We start from the raw sequence: 24946 nt of genomic DNA on the forward strand, positions 1-24946 counted from the left end.
GTGCCCTTACCACTGATGGGGAGCATGGGAGGTTTGGCAGCTGGGAGAAGGGAGGGGGTTTCATTCTTTTGTCATTGAGGTGTGCTGGGGGTGGGGTGGGAAGGTTTGATGGGATGAGAGTGTGCTACTTCTCACTGGGGTATGGGAATGCCATGGAACTGGACCCCACAATCACTAGAACCAGTTTTGTAATTAAGTGGTAGAGAGGGTTAACACTCCAGCAGGAGCCCAGAGAGCTGAGTTCAGGAGTATGGCTGGAATTCAAGTGACGACAAGTTTGGCACACTCAGCCATTCACTAATGGCACTGTGTCAGTGTCCCACCACACTCTGGATCAGTTGGACATTTCCACCCAAAAACTATCCAGGGCTGCGAGCCAGGATTGAGGCGCATCATCAAAGCTCACTGAGAGACGTGAGAGCACCTGCTAGCCCCAGGCCAGCTTGTAGCCAGGCCTTCGCTTTCATAGGTATTAGGTTCACTTTCAGTCTGAAAGATTAAAAAATGCATCTGGCTTTTTAGCAGTGAGATTAAGTTGAAACCCCAGACCGGAAGCCTTAATTATAATAGATTTGTGTGAAAGTTGCCAGACTTCCCTCTACTCTGTGATGGTGTCTGTGCCAGAAGTCTGCTTTTTGTCACAACAGCAACTGTGTTAAGTTCGGCAAAGTAACTAGGTCAAAGATGCAGAGGCAGAACAGAGATCACTGATTACAGCTAATGACATCCTGCATGGCAATGCAGAAGGATAGCACAATCATTGCAGGGTTCTTCCTGTAATTAAAAGGTAACACATCCATCTCTAGCACTCCCAGTGTGCACTGCTTGGAACAGATACAGCTGCATTGCCAACTTTTATACATTCAACCAAATGCCTGCTCTAAGGCAAGGCTATGGAATGAGCAAAATCAGAGAGGAGCACATGGGAGGGAATAAGCGCAAAAGAATAATTTGAATTACTCATTCACGCTGCCGAGTTCTAAATTAACTCTAACCACTGGGGGAAAGACATGGGTGTCATTGCGGGCAGCTCTCCTAAATATGCAGCCTGAGTATAACCAATCAACCAAAGTGCTAAAATGCATAAGGAATTGGGAATATATTATAACACCATTCATAATGCAATGGTACACCCTCACTTGGAATATTGTTTTCTGTTCTAATCACCCCATTTTCCAAAGGACATTGCAGAAATAGAGGAAAATGCAAAGATGACGAGTGATTAGATTGTCGACGTGAAGACAGATTGAAAAGTCTGGGACTCTTGTTAAGAGAGGAGACAAACAACAGAGAACATGCTAATGGGATACAAAACCATGACTGGGAAAGAGGAGGTAAATCAGGCACTCCTATTTATCTTCCCTCATAATTAAAGAATAAGACATCACATTTAAAGCTATTAAGGGCAAATGCATTTTTGACTTGATACGTAATTAACCTGAGAACTTATTGCAACAAAGTACCACTGATGTCAACTGCATAGTAAAATTCACTATATAGATAAGCAGAACATCCACAGTTCCATGAAATATGATTAATACCAAGGATATAAACCTTCATGCTTTAGGATATAAAGTGACCATTAACTGAGTTTAGGAAGAAACTTCCACTCCAGACACGTTACTCACTAGCCATCCACTACAAGGTTCTTGCACCTTTCTCTGAAGTAGATGATACTAGATATCACCAGAGACCGGATACTGGGCTACATGAAAGAGTATGGCAATGGCGTCTCAGAGACATGGAATGTACATAACTCTGCACATAGGATGAAACTATTGTTCTGTCCATATTCTTTCTCTGTGCATATGTCTATATAGTGATATAGCCATAGGTACATCTAAATATAGAGGGGAAATGAGTGCAAGACAGACACCGTGACTACAGCATCATGGACAACGTAAACCTCTTATTTTTCAGGAGACACAAATGAATGCAGGACACAGACGAGACAGGAAAAAGCAAAGACCCCAGCAGAATGTGAATGGTGGACCAAAGTTAAGTATGGTGATTATCCAGTAGAACTGACTTTTGTTGGCCTACCCAATCATTGCACCTATCCTATTGCTTTGTAGAGTAACCCTGAGTTTGTGAATAGGGTTATATAAACCACCCCTCTGAAATTCTAATCAGTCCCTAACCAATGAAAATATAGAGTCTGCCACTGCTCATGTGCTGCTTATTATACTTACACCAGACCAGAGTGGGTGCCTGCAGATCAGTTATCAGGTATCTTTTTATTATTAGTATAGTTGTAAAAATGTTATGATTTACTAATTTTTTTATTTCCCATTGGTAAGATATATATAGTATATATGCACAGTATATAAACATATGTAGACTACATTTGGCATATGTTCACAGAGAATGTTAGGACATATGGAAATTATTTCACAGGCATATTGAAATTATGCCTTATATCACTTTCATAGGTAACGTGAAAACTACAAAATGTTACATTATGGGAAATACCATTCAGCCAGATACACTGGGGGAGAATTCACTAGATTTTACTTCAAAATCAACCACATGGAGCTCCAGAAAAGGGCTCTAGCCAAGATTTTCAGACTAATGATTTTGGGTGCCCAACCTGAGATATTGCAGAAATATCTGGGGCTGATAGCTCTTTCTCCCCATCACAAATAGCCCTTAGATTTGGCAGTCCTTTTCCTTCCTTGAAAATCTGGCATTGCATTCTAGACATTATCCTCTAGATAATCCATTCAGAGAATAAACCCATAATAAAGGAAGAGGATATTTGAGATTAGTCTCCAAGCAACGCAGATCCTCGGCTTCTGTTCAACTACTGTATAAATACATTTTTATACTTAAAGTTCCCTTTGCCTCACTAAGACCTCTGCACAACATTAGGATGCATTTTTTCTTGCTTCCGGCTCCAATCCCATTGAAAATAGGTGGGGATTTCAGGCAGATTGAATATAATTAACCTAAATCATCCCAAGGAGGAGTTTAGATAAAACCATCCAAATGAGGTTTTGATGTAAAGACTGGTTTGTGTCACCTGAAGAGAGAGGTCCCGTATCTCACTAGACCTCAAAACTTCTACAGAATTCATTTTGTCAGCCAAGCGGCACATACCCCTCTCCTCTGTGTAGTGCAGAGTGGGAGCAAATTCAAGAATAATCTGCAGAAAATGGGACTGAAGGGCATGTGGTAACTTTCTCCACCACCAGTGAGTCACCTCCAGCCCCCCCATCTACAGTCACAACATCCATATGGGGGTGAGGTGTGTGCCTGGCCATGGGGAGGGAGTTAGGTAATAATAGCAACTCTGTCAGCTGTGCTCCCATCAGCCAGGATGACATAAAACTGCACAGAAGTCCTGTATATAACCTGGGATCCATGGGGTGCTCACTGAAATTTCCACAGCAAAGAATCCTGTGGCACCTTATAGACTAACAGACGTTTTGGAGCATGAGCTTTCGTGGGTGAATACCCACTTCATCAGATGCAGTTTAGCTTCTGACGAAGTGGGTATTCACCCACGAAAGCTCATGCTCCAAAACGTCTGTTAGTCTATAAGGTGCCACAGGATTCTTTGCTGCTTTTACAGATCCAGACTAACACAGCTACCCCTCTGATACTTGAAATTTCCACAGATCTCCAGGCAACACCAGGAATTGTGATCTAGCCCAATTCCCCTACACCACAGCTATTTCCCTGATCCCCAGGGGATGATGGTGTGAGCCAGTGACTCTGCTTTGCAGGGTGTGCTCCTTTTCCATGCCCACAGGAAAGGCTGCATGTTGGTTAGTCCCCTACAGTCTGACCACAATCACATGCTCAGATTCTAAAAGATATTTGAAACAAACCTCATTAACTTGTAATAAAGGGCAAGTGCAGCAGCTCCCTGTGCAGCATGTGTATAGACACCAGGAGGTTAAATATCCACCTATAAAGGAATCAGCTTTGTACAACCACCTGCAAAGACCTTACTGGCCTGAAGCTAAACTGTAGTGCCACTTGTGATGGGTTTGGTCACAGAGACCCCCTTGGGACTGTCACCTGGTGTGCTGAAATTACCTCTGAGCCCATTTTCTCTGCCAGCTTGGGACTCCAGAACTCTGCCTCATTGAGACAGACATGCTAGCCTGCTGCAATACAGACCCAGGGTCTGGATCACGCCCCCAAAGCTGCAGGCTTTAAATGAAAACAGCTTAACAGGTTACCTGCCTCCAGCACCCAGACACCCAGCTCCCAATGGGATCCAAACCCCAAATAAATCAGTTTTATTCTGTATAAAGCATATAGAGGGTAAATTCATAAATTGTCCACCCTCTATAACACTGATAGAGAGCTATGCACAGCTGTTTGCTCCCCTCAAGTATTAATCACTTACTCTGGGTTTATTAATAAACAAAAGTTATTTTATTGAGTATAAAAAGTAGGATTTAAGTTGTTTCAAGTAATAACTGACAGAACAAAGTAAGTCACAAAGCAAAATAAAACAAAAACATGCAAGGCTAAGCCTAATAAATTAAGAAACTGATTACAGGTAATATCTCACCCTCAGCGATGTTCCAATAAACTTCTTTCACAGACTAGACTCCTTCCTAGTCTGGGCCCAATCCTTTCCCCTGGTACAGTCCTTGTCTGCTGGAACTAAAATCTCAGGTGGTAAGCAGGGGTTTTCTCATGGCTGGGACACCTTTGTCCTCCTCCATCCCCTTTTATAGCTTTGGCACAAGCTGGGAATCTTTGTCTCTCTGGGTTCCCACCCCTCCTTCTAAATGGAGGAGTACCAGATTTAAGACGGATTCCAGTATCATGTGATGTGGTCACATGTGCTGCGAGACCTCAGCCTCCATTCTTCCTGGGCTGGCCCACATGTACACAGGAAGGTTTGCAAGTAAACAGAGCCATTTACAGTTCATTGATTCTGAAGCACCCTTAATGGCTTCCACTTAATATGTTTTTCATCCGTAATACAAGTTTATATCTTATTCTCCAGACATAAAAATAATACAAGCAAACAAATAGGATGAACAACTCAGTAGATTATAAGCTTTGTAATGATTCCTTTCAAGAGACCTTTTGCATAAAGTATATTCCAGTTACATCATATTCACATTCATAAGAATATTTTCATAAAGTACATGGAGTGCAACGTCACACTACTCTGCTACCAAATGGTATGGTGTGTCTGTCCTAAGACTGTGCTCTGGAAGGCCGTGCTTCATCCCCAGTCTGCCATAGAAGTATGTGGCCTGCTCTCCAAACCGCAAATTGGGAACTCACAAACAATGATCCTGACCACTGTGCTGGATTTTCACTACTTGTTCAGATGCTTCACTTCACACTGTCACCAAAGACACTGCTTATGGACTAGCCAAAAGCAAGTGCTGAAAAGACTCTCCTACACTTTGTAAACAACCTGCTTCATGAAGTCCCGCTGCCTTATGATGCACACGTAAGCAGAGTCAAGATGAGCTCTACCCTGACATCTGGTGGCGAATTATGGCGAGTGTGGAAAAGAATTTCAGAGGCTGATTGTGTTTACATAGGCACACCCACTCCGCCTAGTATAGCCCACGGCAGCCTAAAATGGTTACTTTCACAGCTGTGGGATCCCCAATTTCTTTGTTATTGGGGCAAGAGGAATAAAGTGTTGTCACTCTGATTAAGTAAATGAGGAACAACAAAACTGTTTTATGAAAAAGGGTTTCACTATCAACTAAATAGCACTTGCTAGACAAGGGACATGGGTTCCAAAACCCAGTGAATTGAGTGAGAGAGAGAGGTTGGGGACAGATATCTGTACCTGGTGGTGTAGGTTCTTTGTGTGAGCCAGAAGCACCAGTTTCACCTACTCCTCTCTCCACTGTGGAATATCAGAGTTGATTTTTGATTCCCTTAAGAATCTAGATACAGGTTACTGAGCTGAACTCACTTTGGGCTAATGGTGCACTGGCATGGGGGCTCCCCTTCTGTGAGCTGAAATCACTAAGAGCTGGAATTGCTGAGCTGAGAGCACTGAGTACTGTGCTAACCAGTGGAGGAGCCTGAAGCTATACTGCGGAGCAGAGCAGCTGACAGAGTGGAGTGGAGCAGTTTATGGAGCCATGGAGTGAGTGGAGCCGAGCAGTTTGTGGGGACACCTGGAGCGGATCACGGGATGGCTGGTGGAGCAGAGCAGCTGGCGGAATGGAGCAAAGCAAAGCGGAGCAGTTTGTGAGGATGACTGGAGGAGCAGAGTGGAGTGGCTGGTAGAGCGGAGCAGTTCGTGGAGAAGGCGGAAGCAGAACCCCACGGAAGGGCAGGGCAATTGGTCCCGGACCACGTAAGGTACCCCTTTCTACCCAGGCTGGGTGGGGAGGGACCTCTGCAGATAGACTCTCGAACTTTGGGGCTGCAGTGACCCGGGACAGAGACTTTTGGATTGTGGGACTTTTGGGACTGTGGGTGATCTTTGGGTTGAGGACTCTAGGGACATTTAGGGTATTGGACTTTGAAGTCTTGGGGTGATTTGGGGGTTGCTGGACTCAAGTGCCCAGGGAAAAGGACACGCCCAATTTCCTGGGGTGAGTCTTTGCTCACGGTTTGGTCTATGAACTCTAGTTGAGGTGTTTTCCCAATTTAATGCTTGTTGTTTATCTCATGTAATTAAACCTTTTCTGCTACACCGAGACTCTGTGCTTGCGAGAGGGGAAGTATTGCCTCTTCAAGGCACCCAGGGGTGTGTGTAAGATTTTCCCAGGTCACTGGATGGGGGCTCGAGCTGGTTTTGCATTACGTTGTAGGGAAGGGACCCCTATGTATTGAACCTGGCCCTTGCTGCTATCAATTCGGCCTGGCAGAGGGTTACACACATACAACGCAGTGGCCAAAAGGACAAATGCAGTCCCAGGATGCATAAACAAAGGAATTTTGAGTAGGAATAGGGAGGTTATATTACCTCTGTATTTGGCATGGGTGTGACCACCTCTGGAATACAGTGTCCAGCTCTGGTGTCCACAATTCAAGAAGCAGCAAAGAATCCTGTGGCACCTTATAGACTAACAGACGTTTTGGAGCATGAGCTTTCGTGGGTGAATACCCACTTCTTCAGATGCATGTGGTGGAAATATCCAGGGGCAGATATATATATGCTAGCAAGCAAGCTAGAGATAATGAGGTCAGTTCAATCAGGGAGGATGAGGCCCTGTTCTAGTAGTTGAGGTGTGAAAACCAAGAGAGGAGAAACTGGTTCTGTAGTTGGCAAGCCATTCACAGTCTTTGTTCAATCCTGAGCTGATGGTGTCAAATTTGCAGATGAACTGAAGCTCAGCAGTTTCTCTTTGAAGTCTGGTCCTGAAGTTTTTTTGCTGCAGGATGGCCACCTTAAGGTCTGCTATAGTGTGGCCAGGGAGGTTGAAGTGCTCTCCTACAGGTTTTTGTATATTGCCATTCCTAATGTCTGATTTGTGTCCATTTATCCTTTTCCGTAGAGACTGTCCAGTCTGGCTGATGTACATAGCAGAGGGGCATTGCTGGCATATGATGGCGTATATTACATTGGTGGATGTGCAGGTGAATGAACCAGTGATGGTGTGGCTGATCTGGTTAGGTCCTGTGATAGTGTTGCTGGTGTAGATATGTGGGCAGAGTTGGCATCGAGGTTTGTTGCATGGATTGGTTCCTGAGCTAGAGTTATTATGGTGCGGTGTGCAGTTACTGGTGAGAATATGTTTCAGGTTGTCTGTGGGCAAGGACTGGCCTGCCACCCAAGGCCTGTGAAAGTGTGGGATCATTGTCCAGGATGGGTTGTAGATCCTTGATGATGTGTTGGAGGGGTTTTAGCTGGGGGCTGTATGTGATGGCCAGTGGAGTCCTGTTGGTTTCTTTCTTGGGTTTGTCTTGCAGTAGGAGGCTTCTGGGTACACGTCTGGCTCTGTTGATCTGTTTGATATTCTCACCAGTAACTGCAGCTCACCTAAAATCATGAGTAAAGAAAAAATAACCCAGAACACGACCCCACTGCAGTGACTGTGGGGAAAATGCTGAATGGTATGACTCCATCCTACATTTCCAAGTTAGGTGGGGGTGGAAGATAGGGCAGGGAAAAGAGTGGTGAAGTTGCATAAGGAGGACCTCTTTGCCCACTGTGCATCATAGATCGGAGCTCTGTTTCAGGGCTGATACAGGGGGCTGCTGAGGGTGTGCAGAGAGGTATGCAATTCTAGAAATTCTATGATCAGTTTCTCCAATTATATGGAGCTTGTGGTCCCTTACCCTGCCTGCAGCCAATGGCATGAATTCTATTTACCAAATCCCCTTCCTACTTCCCTGTGCAACGTCTTTTAACTCAGGGGGAATATCAGCCACTGTGCGCAATGCTGCTTGTGCCTTACATCTAAGCAACGTCCACTCATCCTGCTCCTCACACACCTGCAGGATCACGAGCAGGACTTAACCTTTATACAAAACGCCTTTATTATCCTCTCAGGTGCCATCCCCCAGGCAAACGTGACAAGGGAGGCTGCTATACCTGACTGAAATGGAAACATCTTTTCCCCCGACAATACTTCGGGTTGGCTTTCAGGAGAGAGAGTTTTGGTCTAACTCTGCTCCCATTAAAGTCAATGGGAGTTTTACTGTTAGCTTCAATGGGACTAGAGGTAGGCCAAAGCTCAGTGCTTTCAAAAATCCCACTCCCACTATGCAGCATGCTCAAGGCCTGGTTCCATAAACAGTTACTGTCGCTGTAGCACTAAAAGGGCCTGTTGTACAATCTCACTTCGCTATCTCTGAAAAGCATAAGATGTCTGGATCATTTGTACAGTGAACAGCATCATCCTTCCTGGGCAGCTCTGGAAAAAAAGATTTTCCTTCACTGACTGGACTTCTACAAAGATTCACAGCAACTCACAAAGGACAAGCTTCAGAGGGCAGTGTTTAATGTGTGCCAGGGCTGAGCCCTGGCATCTGTAGGCTTGGCAATTCACAGCCCAGGCACCTCTGGGTTTGCTGCACCAGTTATACATGTAAAAAAAATTGCTTGAGCCCCAACACCTCTTCCATTACAAAATAAGCTCTTGGGCAAACTCTCTATGTTCAGCCCTCACCACAAGGTGTCGGTGCAGTAGGTGTTAGCACACTGGCTAGCCATGCACTTGTTTGCTCTCCAGAAGACTTGATCTCTATAACAAGCTCTGCTACAGGAACCCCTTGAGTCCTTTGTTTTGATTTTCTGAGCATATGGGGTGGGGGATAATGGCAGGAGTCCGCTTCATCCAAGTCAGTGGCTAAAATCCACTCCAATAGTAGAAACCAAAAGTTGTTACAATCTGATGGCCTCTGTTTTGTGGCCTGGTTGAAATAAACTTGGTAATCTCAGTCTAGAAGCCAGTGGACAAGCATTTGCCTCAAACTCAAAAAACAAACCACCGTCAGCACTACTTGGCACCCAGGCTGTCAGCCTCAGCACCAATTGCATGAGACATGGGTAATGAATTGCCCTTTCGTTCCCCGAGTGCTCGCTTTAAGGGTATATCTACACTTGAATCGCAGGGTGTGAATGCAGCTTGCGTAGACATATCCAAGCCAGCTTTAACCTAGCTAGCTCAGGTACCTGAACAGCGAAGCTTCAGCAACACACACACAGACACAGGCTAGCTGCATGAGTAATTACCACAGGTTCTGGGTGGGCTTGTACAGCCCAAGATGAAGCGTGAGCTGCTGCAGCTTCACTGTCCCTAAGATTAAAAACTTGCCCAGGTATGTCTACCCGAGCTGCAGTCATACATGTGACTGCAAGGTAGGCATACAAACGGTCAGGGCTGAGTCACATTGGCAGGGTTGTGGCTGGAATCCTGAGCTGCTGCTGCTTGTGCTCGCTTTACAGGTTCCTGGAATAAAAGCCTTGGATCTCCTGGGTTGTCAGGCAGCATGTTCAGTTGGCATGTTCACTGGGCACAATGCATGAATGGCTGGATGAAGTTCCATGGCCTGTGTCATACAGGAGGTCAGGCTAGATAATCACAATGGTCCCTTCTGACCTCAGAATCAACGGCTCAATCTTTTGAAGGACCAGATATTCATATAAACATGTTTTAAATGGAGGGGCAGGGTAAATAATTTAAATTTCAGGCTAAAAGAGATTCAGTCCCTTTAAACAGCAAACCCACAACCCAACCTGCCACTGAGAGACTCTCACCAGCCAAAATGAGACCAATGTCAGTTCCATTCGGGGAGGGCTCTGAAGCGCAAGTGTTGCGCTAGTTTCTCTACCCTTTGACTGGATAAACATATAATTGCGCCACTAATGTAGAACGTAAATCTGATTGTCCCCCTTCACAGAGATATGGCTAATGACTTTTAGGGGAGTGCTTAATATTGCTATTTTGTGTTCCAAATTTGGGAATCATGAAGTTGCATACCCCTTAGAAACAAGTTAGCAGGGTCTTTGTAACCATGCTGGTTATTCCTCTTGATGCACAACTATGGCTTGCCATCTTACTATTATTAATATTACAGTAGTGCTTAGGGGCCCTAACCAAGACGGAGGCCCCTTTGTGTAAACCATTGTACAAACACAGTACGAGACAGTCCAAGCCCCAAAGAACTTAGAATATTATAGACAAAATGGTGCCCAGGTTGGTGAAGTGACTTGCTCAAGGTCAGTGGCAGACCCAGGAATGGAACACAGGTTTCCTGAATTTCTCTCCAGTGCCACATGAAACCACATTGCCTTTCAATTCTCCTGCCAGTTCCTTGGCTTTGGGGATTAATCAAAGAGCATATTTAGCATCCCTTCCTCCTTGAATGATTTCTGATTCTTAAATTAAGAGGAGCCTTTGAAAAAGAAAGCAAAAACCAAACCAGGCCTTTTCATAGAAGTGCAGTCACAGAGGTGGGGGAAAAGAGGACTCCTATGTTTTTAAAAGGATCACGGGTAATTTAGTCTCGTATCTTCCATTAAAATCATGGGAAGTCATGTGGTTAGATCCCTAAGCATCATTTGGTAGAATTTGAAAGGTTATTAAGTGTGTTCAGTGCTATTTGCACTGAACCAGTCCTGCACTGCACAGGACACCATTAAAATCTTGATGCTTACCAGTTGCGAGAGTTAAAAGTTATGGCAGTATTTGGAAAGGTAAATATCACAGCAAAGTAAACTTTGCCATTTTAAAAGCACCTCCAGATCAACATAATATTTATTACCCTAATTTTGAATGACAACCCAAATTTTTATCAGGCCTCTACACATGGTGGCACATCTGTTTACATGCACAAAAACCCACTCTGATGAAAACCCGGCTGAAAACTGAGATCTAGGGCCTTTCTGCGGTTACTGCTCTTTAATGGCTCATTACAGATCTTACTTCTGCCAGCACAAGCAGGAGATTTTCTTTTTGCATACTTAATTGGCTTACATCTGCTTGTGTAAAACCACTCTTCAGTGTGCGGCTTACAAGTGGCATAGGTGTCATGTTCAAAGCACAGGTTTCTGATTAAACATGATAAAGGAACATACTGGTCCTCCTCCCTCTTAAAGTAATATGCCTTTATGTCCACCTACCCCCAAGCAATCAGCAAACGTATGATTATATAGTGGTTTCAATAAATTAATTAATTAGGTTATTGATGGCTAGATATTAAATTATTGAAAGGAGTATTTTATTAATAAAATACAAAATGGATTAAATCTGGTGGGCAAGAAACAATGTTACATGAGCCGTAGCCCACGAAAGCTTATGCTGAAATAAATTTGTTAGTCTCTAAGGTGCCACAAGTACTCCTTGTGGACACAGACTAACAAGGCTGCTACTCTGAAATGTTACATAATGTGAATCGGTACTTAACTGACAGACAGGCAATTATCAACTACTGTGTATGTGTTATAGCAAGATTACATGCAGCATGAGATTCTGTCTCTCTCTGAAGTTTGTTGTTGACATCTCAGAGTGATGTCAGTGTTTGCTTGCTAAAGCTTTTCTGAAATTCATCCTTGAAGTGCAACTGATAACGCCTTTTGATAGAGGGACATTTAAAAACATGATCTTTTGGAGGGGAGGAGGCTGAGCGGAGAGATCTGATTTCCATTCATTCCATGTTTTCCCCCCTACAATCACTAACTGAAAGCGGAAACAAGCATCATTATCATTATCTCTGATTTGTGCTAGCAGACACTCTTAAGCCAATCAGAAGTGTATTTCATTGTTTCATGGAACACAAAGGACCCTCTGTTTGGAAAGTTCAAGAAAGAAAACTCAGACCTTGTGGCCTGGTCCCAAAGATTGAAAAAGAGGCTAAAATGGTTTCAAAAAGGGCCAGATCCAATGCCCTTTGAAGCCAATGTGAATGCTCTCATTGACTTCAATGAACTTTGGATCAAGTCACAAATGCACAAAATGAAGTAGTTATAAACAGAAAGTAGCAAGAAGTAGAGGGGAGTTTTAAGCAACATAGTGGCCAATCTAATCTTCAGGTCGTGGTCATCAGTGCAGTATATTTTTGTTAAGTCTGAGAAACAAGAAGTTTCATAAATTTTCCTAGGCCAGGTTACTCCATTAGACATAGGATTTTAAATTAATCTGCAGGCATTTTCCACTAAAGATACTATTCACACCAGCATAATGTTGATCCTATTTACAGTATCTACCGAGGTGTGGCTAACAAAAGAAAAAGGTTCCTACTGCTGGGTTTAAAGCACTACTATTCATTTTAAAATGTTCACCATTTTAAAAAAAAAAGACTAAGATCAGAAATACAAAATACAATTTCTGTTCGAAAATCTTGTTTCAAACCAGACTGCCAGCATAAAGGATGCACTATATATTCGTGTGCAGAAATCTGAGATACATGAACTACCCAGAAGAACTCTAGAGCAATCCAGTCTTCAAACGATGCAAAGATCACAAAAGTGGGTAGGTTCCAAATATTATGCTTAATTTGCTCTGTAATCTGTTTATTTTCTCATTACATGAGAGTGACATGGTAACATCCCAAAAGAAAGAAAAACAGTTTGCTGAAGCCTATGACTTCAATGCTCGAATAATGATCTTGGATATAATCATGAATGTTGCTACGGTTTTTAAATTTTTTTATCTATAAGTCCTCCCATAAAATTGCATTTTCCTAGAGTGAAGTCCCTTCATTAGAACTTTTTTTTTAAAAAAGCACATTTGCAGTCCCTTACGCTCAATTCAATAAAGGATCAAAAAGGTTCTTTATTCAGAAAAAGTACAATGTTTTCCCCCCTCTTTGCCTAATAGAATCCAACTGTTGGAACGTGACATCATTCCCTAGAGCCAGAGATTTCAAACTAACACAGTCATTCAGCTTGAAGTAAACATCATGGAAAAGCATTCAAAGAAGATTAAAAAAAATAAATAAAAGGGAGTTTTTATTACCTGAAACTTGCAGCACTTCCCTTTCCACTCCATTCTTGGTTTTGTATTTCCCAGACAAAACTTTGTCCTATTAGCTGGGGCACTGAAAAACCAGTGGTTTCAGGTCTAATACCTGCTGTGCTTCCCACAACTCCTTCATATGACCTTTCACAGCACTGATTCCAGCTAAAATGATTGCAAGGAACACAGACTGGCCGAATCAGTTGTCATGGAGATCTCTCTCTTACTCACACACAGACACACACACACAGAGTCACAATTCTGGGAGGCACCCATGAAACAGCATGCCTTTTCATCAACGGAGTTTTTCAGGCATTCCACCCCTCCTCCCAACTTCTCCTTGAGTCAATCTGAGGAGTTGAGCTTTGTTTGGGAATTGATTGTTGCAGTTATAAAGATATTGCTTTTTCAAAAACAACACAGTGCTTTGTGGACTTTTTCCCTGGGAATAGTAGTTTGGTTGCAAAAGTCTTGAAACAAAAACAAAATTTGCTGTATTCTAACCTGAGACATTATTTGTGTTTGTTCAGTTTACAATAAATTTGATATTTGCAGTGCTGAGGCTTTGTGAAAATACAATCATGCAGATTACATGGAAAGCTCTTGGCACAGATTGCCAGTTTACCTTGCTGTTTACCCAGTACCTTGTCAGCGGCTTAATTAGTGCAGGTATTCATGGTGGCCAAGACAGGATTTCCTGTATTCTTTCATGTTTCTGTAATGAAGAAGAAAAATCTGTGGATCAGGAATGTACAAAGGTTATGAAATAGAAGAGACGATCTTTACCTCTCAAAAGACCCTCATTTCCAGAGCCATCACTGTAACTAACTGCCAAGATTACCTACCTTTCACAAAGATAGTACTGCCCAACCCTCACTTTTATTGTGTCCTGCATGAATTGGAGTTCCCCATTTTGGGTGTTTGTCACACATTGCATTTTCCATTTAGGACCTTGCCAGAATGAGAGGGTTACAGACAGTCAGCATTATGCCGGTTACAACTTAATTGATACTTTTGCACGTGCACATCAATGTCAACGTCTGTGGATGTGTAGACACATTCTCTTCCCCCCTCTTCCCACTGACCAATAATAAAAAAAAAAAAATTAAAATCTGAAAGTCAGCTTCAGAATCAAACACCTGTTACTTTACATGAAGACTTTTCCTTTCTTAAAACCAAAGACTCCAAAGTATTCACAGCACCCACTTACACAGAAATCACATACAAAAGATTTAACTGCATATCTCAGCATTAATTCATATTTTCAGTTAACCTGAAAGAGAGAGAGATTTTAACCTTTTTCTCAAAGACCTATTTCACAGCCTTGAAATCCAGCCTTCTGGTAATATCACAGTTCTGAAACAGGACCTTTTGTTGCTACCTTTCATGGAATTTTTCTTATAGCCAATACATAATTAAACAGGTTTTACCCCAAATCCACTGTCACCCAGTGAAACCAGAGCTCTATTTCACAGCAATCATATCAGAGAGAGAGAGAGACAGAGAGAACTCAGTAGAACTACTAAATAAAATGTCTTTGCTGCCACCATGGCTGTAAAATAAAACTGATTTCAAGCATAAATAAAAACACGCTAATTTTTTTCCATGACAAAACACAGCTAGAGAAATGTCCCTTTAAATGTCTGGCAGTTTCACTTAGTACTCACAGTGACAATCTTGGTTGTGATCATGACAAAAGTACTCTTGGGAGGTTTTTTAAGCTTCTAGTCAGTAAAAACAAAGGTAGCTGATCCTGCTGTCATTGAAACTCACTGGATTGGGATTTTCAAACTTTGCATTGTGGCTTGGAGACATTCTCTTTTGAGGATTTAATTGGAGACAGTCGCTGAAAGTTTTAAAAGCTTCATAAAAAGCATTTTAGAGGCTGTGTGATTCCAGTTTGCGCAGTCCATGCAATATAGGTAACACTCCCCCTAGAGGACATAAACTGTGAAGCTGAAACATTTAGCAAGGGAGCATGAAGTAAGTACAACACTTAATCCATTTTTCCCCATCATCATATCCATCTGATGTTATGATCTTCCATACTTAGTGCATGAGGAGACATTTTAGGATCCTGAAACAATTTTCAGGGCCCATGAACCAGACTATTCCAATCAACAACTTAAAACAGTATAGACATTTGTGACCATTCTTATCTTATCCAGCAAATGCCCCACAAGAAAATTGTTATAGACAGTTGCCAGACCATGGTAACCAAGGCAGCTAGCTTTATACATGGGTGGATATAAAAAAATGTCAATTTGTAAGTACGTGTGTGTTTAGTTTTGTTTTACAAACTCTATAAAATACTTGTTAAAATTATTTTTCTGTAATATATGTGGCATACAAAGAATACACAATGGTATGGTGTGGTTTAAATGCCTTATGGATGAGATAGACAGAAAGTTGCGGTATAAAGGTTTCATGGACCTAAGTTTGGGAAGTCCATATCTTTCATGAACAGCAAAGCCACTAGTTTTCCTAGATTGGGGTAGTCAGTTATTTTGTGTCACGGTCCAGCTTTCTTGGTCAAGGTATAGTCAAGGTCCAGAATCCAGAGAAAATAATTTAAAAACAATAATGATAATATATATAGTGCAGAATGCTGGGGAATGAGAAAGTATGACATGTTCAAACTCTCATTATTCCATACAACCTGCCTCAGAAAAGTCCTCTGTATCTTTTGGCCCAGAACAATCTCAAACCAAGATCCATTGACACAGTGCAGCCAAGAGGATCTGAGCACCATCGTTGCCAGGAGGCATTGGAGATGGATTGGTCATGTGCTTCGGATGGAAATTGATTCCATCTCCAGAGTAGCAATAAGATGGACACCTGAAGGCAGGCGTAAACAAGGCCGCCCAAAAACAACATGGTGAAGAGCTGTGGAAGCCGAACTGAAAAACCTGGGGCACAGCTTGGGAACCACTGAAAGACTTGACAGAAACAGACAGGAGTGGAGGAGCTTCGTCACTGCCCTAAATGCCAGGGGCGTAATAGGAACGTCATGATGATGATGATGAAGACTAAGTAAATAAAAAGATTTTGAGATCCATTCAAAAGTGTCTGGTCCAGATTTGGTCTGCGTATTGACTACCCTGTCATAGGTTGTCCTAAACAAGTGCCAATGACACATTTAAATAACGTTGCACCATTCTGCATTCTTTATATTTCATAAATATTGCAGAAAAATGTATTTTAGAAATATTTTAGGGAAGTTTTTAAAAATTGTATTGGGATGGTTTTTGTATCTCCCACCCACGAAGCCAGCTACTTTAGTTAGCCATGAGTCCTATGGTATAGCATTCAGAGGGAGCCATGAAAACCTTCTAAAAATGACCTAAGTAGCTTTTTTTGTGTCATAAAAATGTCAAAACTTTAAAAAGATCCAATATCTCAGACCATTGCAGAGTAAAGAGAGAGTGCCAGTCTTCACTGGGAAGCAGAAAGCCTACACCTCTCAATGGCACAGTGCCCTACAAGGCGGCAAGAATATTGGGCTATGGAGTCATGACATTTTTAGGTCTAGAAAAGCTACCACTGGTCCAACACTGAATTATACCCATTATTGGATAATCTTGGATGGGGATTGGGGAGGGATTCTCTCTTTAAAAAAAAAAAGATGACTGAATGAAGCTGCTCAAGGGCTTAGGAAACTATAATAAACCTTGGGGAGACAGATTAGTGGGCAGGTGTGGAGGTCAAATCTCATTTTATCTAAGTGAGTATTTATTTCTAGGACTCCCATCAGCATAGTATATGAGCACACGATAAATAAATGCATCATGCACACTATATTTTATCACATGGCTTTGCAATGTATCACATGGAGATAACTTCTGTATAAAGGGCGCGTGTGTGCACGTGTTAGCATTTATACTGCTCTGAAAATTTTCTAAACATTATACTGATGTACAAAGTCAACAGTTACAGAACAAATGCAGTAGTTAAAGTACAGCATGCATAGCCAAACATTTACGTATACTAGAGAACAAACATTGTGGGACGAATTCTGGCCCCCGGCATGAAACCACCACAAATGACCCTCAAACAGGCACACATTAATGAAAGTACTCAGGCTACCATAAGCCCCATGCAGAGTCCTCCAACATAATTCTAGTCAATAGCAGAAATAATCTGCTCAGGTTCAGAGGGGAGTGGAGTTGGGGCTGACAGAGCAAGCATGCACTAAAACATGGATCACGTCCCCTGACTTCTAAGCCTGATCCCAGAACATTTCTTCATGGCTTAGCCACTGACATGTCTGCTGGCCTCTCTGTGACTCTGCAGGAAAGCCAGAATCAGGACAATTTCCATCCTAAAGTTCACCACTTGGTCATGGCTTTTTGGGTGTGAGTAGATATGCACCGCCCAAGCCAGAATCTGAGCCTGTAGTGACAGGAAACTAGAATGAACAACAGAAATACAGTAAAGTAGTTCTACAAGGTGCTAGTGTAACCCACACACCTTCTGGATGTGGTGCTCTGTCCCATCTAGTGGCATCGATTAGAGATTAATGAGTCTGCTACAGGCTTAGCTAAGAGGCAGGTGGCTTTTAGCTCATGCAGTAGACGCTCATGCACTAAGCTTCAGAGGTCCCAGGTATGATCCTGCCTGCCGACTACCGGGGTCTGTCAGTGCTGCAAGAGGGACAGAGCACCACAACCAGGAGATGTGTGTGTTACATTAGTAAATGACATTAGGCTAGGCTGTAATCAAGAAGGACCATAGTTTCTTGGTATATTGTGTGCATGAGCACTCAGAACACTAGAACTAGACAAGCAATCCACTTACGTAGAGAGGGAGATTATATATGCTTTCTGCTTATTTCTGACACACATCCCATTCTAACTGGTCGAATAGGCCTCATGATATGGTCTGTGGTTCCAAGTGCATAGTGTAGGATGCAGACACCGGAGGAGTGCATGTTGAAGCAAGTACTGCATACATCACAAAGGATCAGAGCACACCGAGTGACTCCTCAGCAGTACGCATCTGGAGTCCATGCCAAGGAGAGTGAAAATTGAAATGTGATCTGCTTTTCCAGTGAGCATGATGGGCTGCGTTTCTTTGCTGACTGTTTTTTAAATAAAAAAAAATTAAAAAACAAAACAATCAGGAGCAGAAGATGCCACAGAAGTCAAATGTGCTCTTAAATGATTCATGAAATCTCACTGTTTCAGCTAGGTGGGAACATGTGACACTAAGTTTGGGCTCTAAAGTATAGAAACAAAACAGGGCTGCAGGCAAACCTAATCACAGTGGCATGAGCAGTCTTTATCTATGGAAACACCCAGCTCACCTATCACATCAACTCTAAGACAGCCTGATGATGTTTTTCTTTCAAAGGAAATGAAATTCCACATAAAAATGTTTAAATACAGCTAAATTGACATAGCTGGTTAATTTACAGCAACTCTGGTGTGAACTGGCACAGCAATATGGACTTCAATAGAAGGACACCAATTCACACCAGCTGAGGAGCTTGTCTACTATCCATAAATTATCATGCTGATTTCTCCTGAGGAGCTGTGTTTTACAGAGAAATGTCTCTTTTTACACTCTGATTCAGCTTAAAGTCAGGTTTCAGAGGGGTAGCCATGTTAGTCTGTATCACAAAAACAATGAGGAGTCCTTGTGGCATCTGAGAGACTAACCAAGTTATTTGGGCATAAGCTTTCATGGGCTAGAACCCACTTCATCAAATGCATGGAGTGAAAGATACATACAGTAGGCAGATATAAATATACAGCACATGAAAAGATGGGAGTTGCCTTACCAAGAATGGGGTCGGTGTGGAGAAGGCTTGCAGTTTCAGGGTCCAATGCAGCAAACCCCTAGTCACATGAGTGTCACTGACATCGGTGACACTTCTCATGTGAATGCAGTGTTTGCAGGATCAGGAACTTATTTTTAGCACTACTGTGCAGGAGTATTGCAGGAAGTGATGTATCAAAAGGTACATATAGCATATACTTAGTGCCAGTGGGACAATGACTTTGCATTTCTTACGTACATGAAGCACATAGTCTTGTATCTGTGCAGTACCTAGCACATTGAAGTCCTGGTCTGTGACTAGGGCTCCCAGGCACTACAGTAATATAAATAAACAACTCCTCCTCCTCTGGCATGATTGTTGCATTGCAATACAATTTCTTTAAGTATTACAAAAACATAACCTGATCCTTCAAACACTTAAGCATAGGACTGACTCTACTTATGTAGAGTGCCATTAGATTCAATGGCACTACATAGGTGTGGGATGGGGGTCACAGAACTCTCTGAACTTAAGTTCCTCCCCATTACAGTGTCAATTTATTATCCTTAATATTTTCACAATAACTCATTCTTTTTAACAGTATAGTTAAAGATAATCATAACATCTTTTTTATAGCCCACCAAGGACTATGTTTGGATTACCGCAGAGATTTCACTATCTCAGCAAGCACATAGGAAATGACTAATCTTTGCTGTGGACTTTTTGATATTCTGCCAGTCATATTATGGGTTTCACATTTCATTCCAGTTTGATCTCATTTTGCAGCTGAAAGCCTGGCACATAGGTGTTTGCCGGGTCAGCCTTATTACTGGGCACAGGGCAAAATTTTCAAAAGTTCCCAAGTGATATAGGAACCTGTGGAACCTATTAATTTTCAATGATATTTGGGCTACAAAGTGTCTAAATCGTTTTTTGAAAATGAGAGTTGGACTCTTAAATCACTTCGGAACTTTTGAAAGTTTTATCCACAGTGCTTACTACCACATTCCCCGAACTTCAAGAGAAACAGCCCTTGTAGTAAACTCTATGCACACTGCAGGACTGGACTGTTAGTCATTTAGGCCTGATTCAGCATAACACTTAAGCACATGCTTAACTTTAAGCACATGATTAAGTCCTATTAACTTCAACGGTACTTAAGTACATATTCCAAGTTAAACATGGAATGTAAATGTTTTGTTGTAGTATGTTTAAAAAGGAGAAGGAAATGGCTCTTATTTGGCTTTAAAATAGTATTTGGTGAGATAACAGGGCATATTCTTCATTTTAAATATGGTAATGAAATTGAAAATAAACTGCTGAGCAAAGAATGGAATAATCCCATTATTTAGGTTAATAAAACCTGGGCAATAAGGAAGATTAACTTAAATGCCCTGTTCTTTGGGACTAACCCAACAGTCTGATTCATTAAATACTGACATACACAGTATCTTAGGCTGTCACAAATAGCACCAGAGTTTGTAAAGATCAAGAGGGCTGCAATTCTTTTAATGAAATGGCCCTGAAGTGCAACATTGTGTCACCTTGATTCACAAGGGACTACCTGCAATGGGATCTACTACTTGGGGGGCTAGAGTGTAATTTAAATATCTGCCTTGAGAAGGGGACTGTGAAAGGCTACATCACCTCACAACTCTAGAGAATGAACTGTGACTCAAAGAGGCATTTGATGTGGGGAGGAGGAAGGACGTTAACTCAGACCCTTTCATGGAGCATCTTACTCCTCCTTTCTGTGTACTTGGCATGCAACTTTGGCTGGCCCCTAAGTTGGGTGGAGCCAAGACTCTTCCCGCCCCACCTCCCTCCACACACTTGATCACAGGGGTAGCAGGAAGTATTGGGAAAATCACCACTGTTCTGCCCTGCCTCCCACAGCTGGAGTCACAATTTGAGAAGGGCTAAGCAAGGGTGTAAGAAAAGGGAGGACCTTACTGCCCTGCCCAGCTGAGCAAGTGCTGTGACAGTCTAGTCCGATAGGAGTGAGAGTAGCAGAATCTGCCGCTAAGGATGTACTTGGATGGGATAGGTTTTCTAAATTAAGTGCTACACTGAACACACATTCTCAAATTGAGGTCTATGTAGCCCTCTCTGGGGAGCACAGAATGAATGAAGCATTGTAAGAACCAAGCCATGGAGGACGAGGGTTTTGCAAGGGAAGGAGCACCTAAGAAAGGATGTTCACTTGGGTTTTGGGCCAAAAGATGAAGAAGGTTGTAGGACCACAGCTGTAACTGTGTTGACTCTGTAGAGCTAACATGAGTAAGAGTTTATTTTAGTCAGCACAGCAATGAACACAGGGAATAGGTTGACTGAGTAAGGTGGGACCATTTTTCCAAGTAGTACAGGTGTTTTTTTTCCATACAACTTCCTCTTCTACACACAAAATATAAATGTCAGAGACTCTGAGGTTGGCTGTCCAGTAAATATCACCATGTTTACACAGGATGATCTCATGCAAAAGCACTATGCTCTCTTTGAACTGAAAAAGCAAAAAACAACTGCAGTGCATTTTGTGGTTTGTTTTGATAGTCAGTTATAAAAGTGCACTGGGAAGTTTACACAACCTCTGATGACTGGGCAGATGCTATCTTCAAAAGTCTTTTAGGAAATAGACATTGGAGGTAAAAGGTCAGCCTGATGTTACCATTTTTTAAAAATTGTATTTATTTATTTATTTTTGCCAAGTGATCACTTGTGTGTGGGATAAAGGAAATAAAGCACTGGAGTTATTTTAGACATGCCTTGAGTCACAGAGCTGACCTGTGTGACCATGTGAACTGTAAGCAACGTGCAGAAGGGCTCTCATGGGACTCTGCCTCACATCATCAGAAAAGAACGGTATCTTACACGGCAACTCAGATTGACTGTTCAAGCCACCTACACTATTCAGCATTTGGAACAATAAAACATCATGTATTTTCTTAGGCATACTAAGAGTTTGTCTTGCATATTGTCAACCAGGGAACACAATCGTAACAGCAGGGAGGTTTTCCAGCTGTAGGCAACTTCTCTTCTTGGTTTTGAATAGTGGAAATAAACAAAAAAATGTTTTGTGCATATATGGCACCTTTCATTCATGGATCTCAGAGCATTAGCCCCTATTTACCGATAGGGAAGAGGAGGCACAAAAGAATCAATCAACTTTGCCTGAAGCCATATTGTAGTGGCCAGCAGCAGAGTCAGAAATAGAACCTGATTCCACATTCTAACCGAACCGTGTTACCTCCCATGAGATTGTATGTCAAAACTGGATGGCACTCAGGGTCAGTTTGACATCCTATATACATTAAGGCTCCTCTCCCCCTATAGAACAATCAGCTAGGCCTGGGAAATGGAATAAATTAAGCTTCCCTTTTAGCTGGTTCCTATGCCCTGGGGGGAAAAAAGGAAGATTACGAAGTAATGGGAATGGAAGAATGAGTTCATATAAAAATAAGAAATAACCAAAGCTCCTGTAAAACTGGAAACAAGTTCAAAACAAATGTTTTTAGGAAGTTCAAAAACATTTGATTCGTTTTATATTTTGGTTTGTGTGTCCCTCCAGCACTTTCTGGTTCCAGCCAAGACTGGAAGAGCAAGCACCAAAATAGCACAAGAAAGACTATGCTTTTATTGCTACTGTCTTCACACATCATCATAAGCACTTTTGCTCAAATATGTGAAAAGTTTAGTAAAAAGAAAAGACCAATGAGAAACAATCATATTAAAACTAATTGTTGTCAGCTAACACTTTTTTGAAGGACTAAGAGTTTGAAATAAGCTAAAATACTTCCCATTTTGCAACATTGTTTTAGGGGCCAGATCCCACAATAGAGCAATATTGATTTACATCAGCTGACCATCTGGCCCTAGATGTCCAACACATTCCCATATTCAGGGGTCAAATTAGGCTGGCTTGCAACAGCTCAGTGGATCAGTACTTTATTCTGGAGGCTGCCATCTTGTGCTCCAAGAGCTAAGCTTTAATTAAAAAAAAAAATTAAGCGTCCAGTCCTTGTGACTGTGAAAAAAAACACCCTTCAAAACAGGAACCAGACACAAAGCAATGCCTGCCCAAGTATGCAGAGACTGAAATAATGGTGCTGAGGAATGAATTAATTGCTCCCATTCATTAATTCTGAAGGCTAATATAAATGTGAACACCTATTTCACAACTGATCAAAGAACACAAGAAAGGAGGACATTCATTTTCTGATCAGCACAATCTATTGCAAGTGATTTCTTGTGTTAGATTCAAGTAGGTGGAGTTTTATTTGTGGATGGAGTTTGGAATGTGTCCTCTTTCCCTGGGCCCCCACTTTCAATCCTTGGCCATGATGTTAATGCACAAGTTTGGGTATATATTTTATATGCAATTCAAAAATCCAACATAATCTACACACAGTTCTGCATCTAATGCTGGGATCTTTTGTTGTAAGTTATTTTTCTTCTCTGCAGTGTGGCTAATAGCGGAATCAAATAAAATAATACTTTACATCTTTCATAATAACTACTACCACCCTTACAAAACTCAGTCTGGTTTAGCATTGTTCCTATCAGTAAGTTTAGCGCATTATGTATAAAATGCAAAATTTATCTCAACATCTGAGTCTAGGAAGATGGGCAAGTCACTTATTCTCTCTTTGTCAGATACCAATCTGTATAATGGGGATAACAGTACTTCCTCACCTCACAGGAGTGCAATACATACATAAAATAATGTATGAAATAAATACATAAAAATAAATGAGGCGCTCATATAATATAGCAGTTAGATCTATATTAGTAACTAAGATAGACAGCCTTTAATTAACTTATCAACATATATGTGAGGTAGGGAAATAACACTCATAATTTACAAGTGTGAAACTGAGGCACCCAGAGATTAAAGACCAGATTTTAAAGATATTTAGGTGCCTAACTCTTCAGTGCCTGAATACCTTTCAAAATCTGGCCCTAAGTGATTTGCTCAAGATGACACAGGAAGTCTGTATCAGAGCTGGGAACTTAACCCAAAGTTCCTGAGTTCTAATTTAATGCCTTAAAAACAAGTTCATCCTTCCTCCCCTAATTCTGTGCATTACTCAGAAAAGGCTAGGTAGGCCAGACTACTATCCGTGTCAATCGCTATTTAAAAAGAAAGAAGCGGTCACTCCCTATTTTATTCTCATTACAGTAGATGGATCAGAGGTAAATCATCAGCTTGCCTCATGTCATTTTGAAAAAAGGGACCAAAAAAAGTTACTGAGAATCAGCTTTTTTACAAACCAAAACCCTGAAACTGAAAAGGATGGAGCTTAGGAAAGTACCATTATTTTTCTTCCAAGTCTGGGAGAACTGTACAGAGTATCTATGTTATTATAGCTTTTACAGCTACTCTTCCCTGAAAATGCTGGAAAACATCCATGCACTCACATGATGTGCTCTATTGCTCTGCATGTTACTTTACTGTGACACTTAACTCTCTAGAACTGCTGCTTGCTAGGAGCACTGTGAAAATGGCAGAATTCTACATCTGAGGTCAAACATAAGCCACTTGGTTCAGGAAGAGCACATACAGCTATCTCAAGCACAGCAAATGCCTCACACTGGCTTTCGGGTTTTTCAGGATCCAGCCACCACAATGGAAGTGCTAATAAGGTCTAAGGTATAAGGTATAATAAGGTATAAGACTTTTAACAGAACAATAACCTGTTCTGAAATATTGTGGGCATTGAAGTTGTCCCTACAACTGCACTAACTGCCAAGAAAATCCCATGAAGCTCTGGGCACTCAACTCCCAGAACCATCCAAGAGATGAGGGCACTCAGCACCACGCAAATTGTGCCCA

General features: G+C 41.8%; 1 protein-coding gene across 8 annotated transcripts in view; it reads right to left on the reverse strand.

Moving 5' to 3' along the window:
• The window catches only part of DENND2B (DENN domain containing 2B), a 284103-nt gene that overhangs the window by 218606 nt on the left and 40551 nt on the right, over positions 1–24946 (reverse strand). For 4 of the 8 annotated variants that reach the window (XM_050954515.1, XM_050954513.1, XM_050954508.1 and 1 more), the window contains exon 2: positions 13981–14070. The exons of 1 other annotated variant lie outside the window; for it this stretch is intronic. The gene's annotated coding sequence lies outside the window, so the exon portion shown is untranslated. Of the gene's footprint in view, positions 1–13355; positions 13526–13980; positions 14071–24946 lie in introns of those variants that run through there. 3 more of the 8 variants (XM_050954516.1, XM_050954514.1, XM_050954509.1) reach the window with 2 other exon arrangements.

Source organism: Gopherus flavomarginatus, chromosome 5 (assembly GCF_025201925.1).
Source record: "Gopherus flavomarginatus isolate rGopFla2 chromosome 5, rGopFla2.mat.asm, whole genome shotgun sequence".
In the NCBI taxonomy this organism is placed as follows: domain Eukaryota; kingdom Metazoa; phylum Chordata; order Testudines; family Testudinidae; genus Gopherus; species Gopherus flavomarginatus.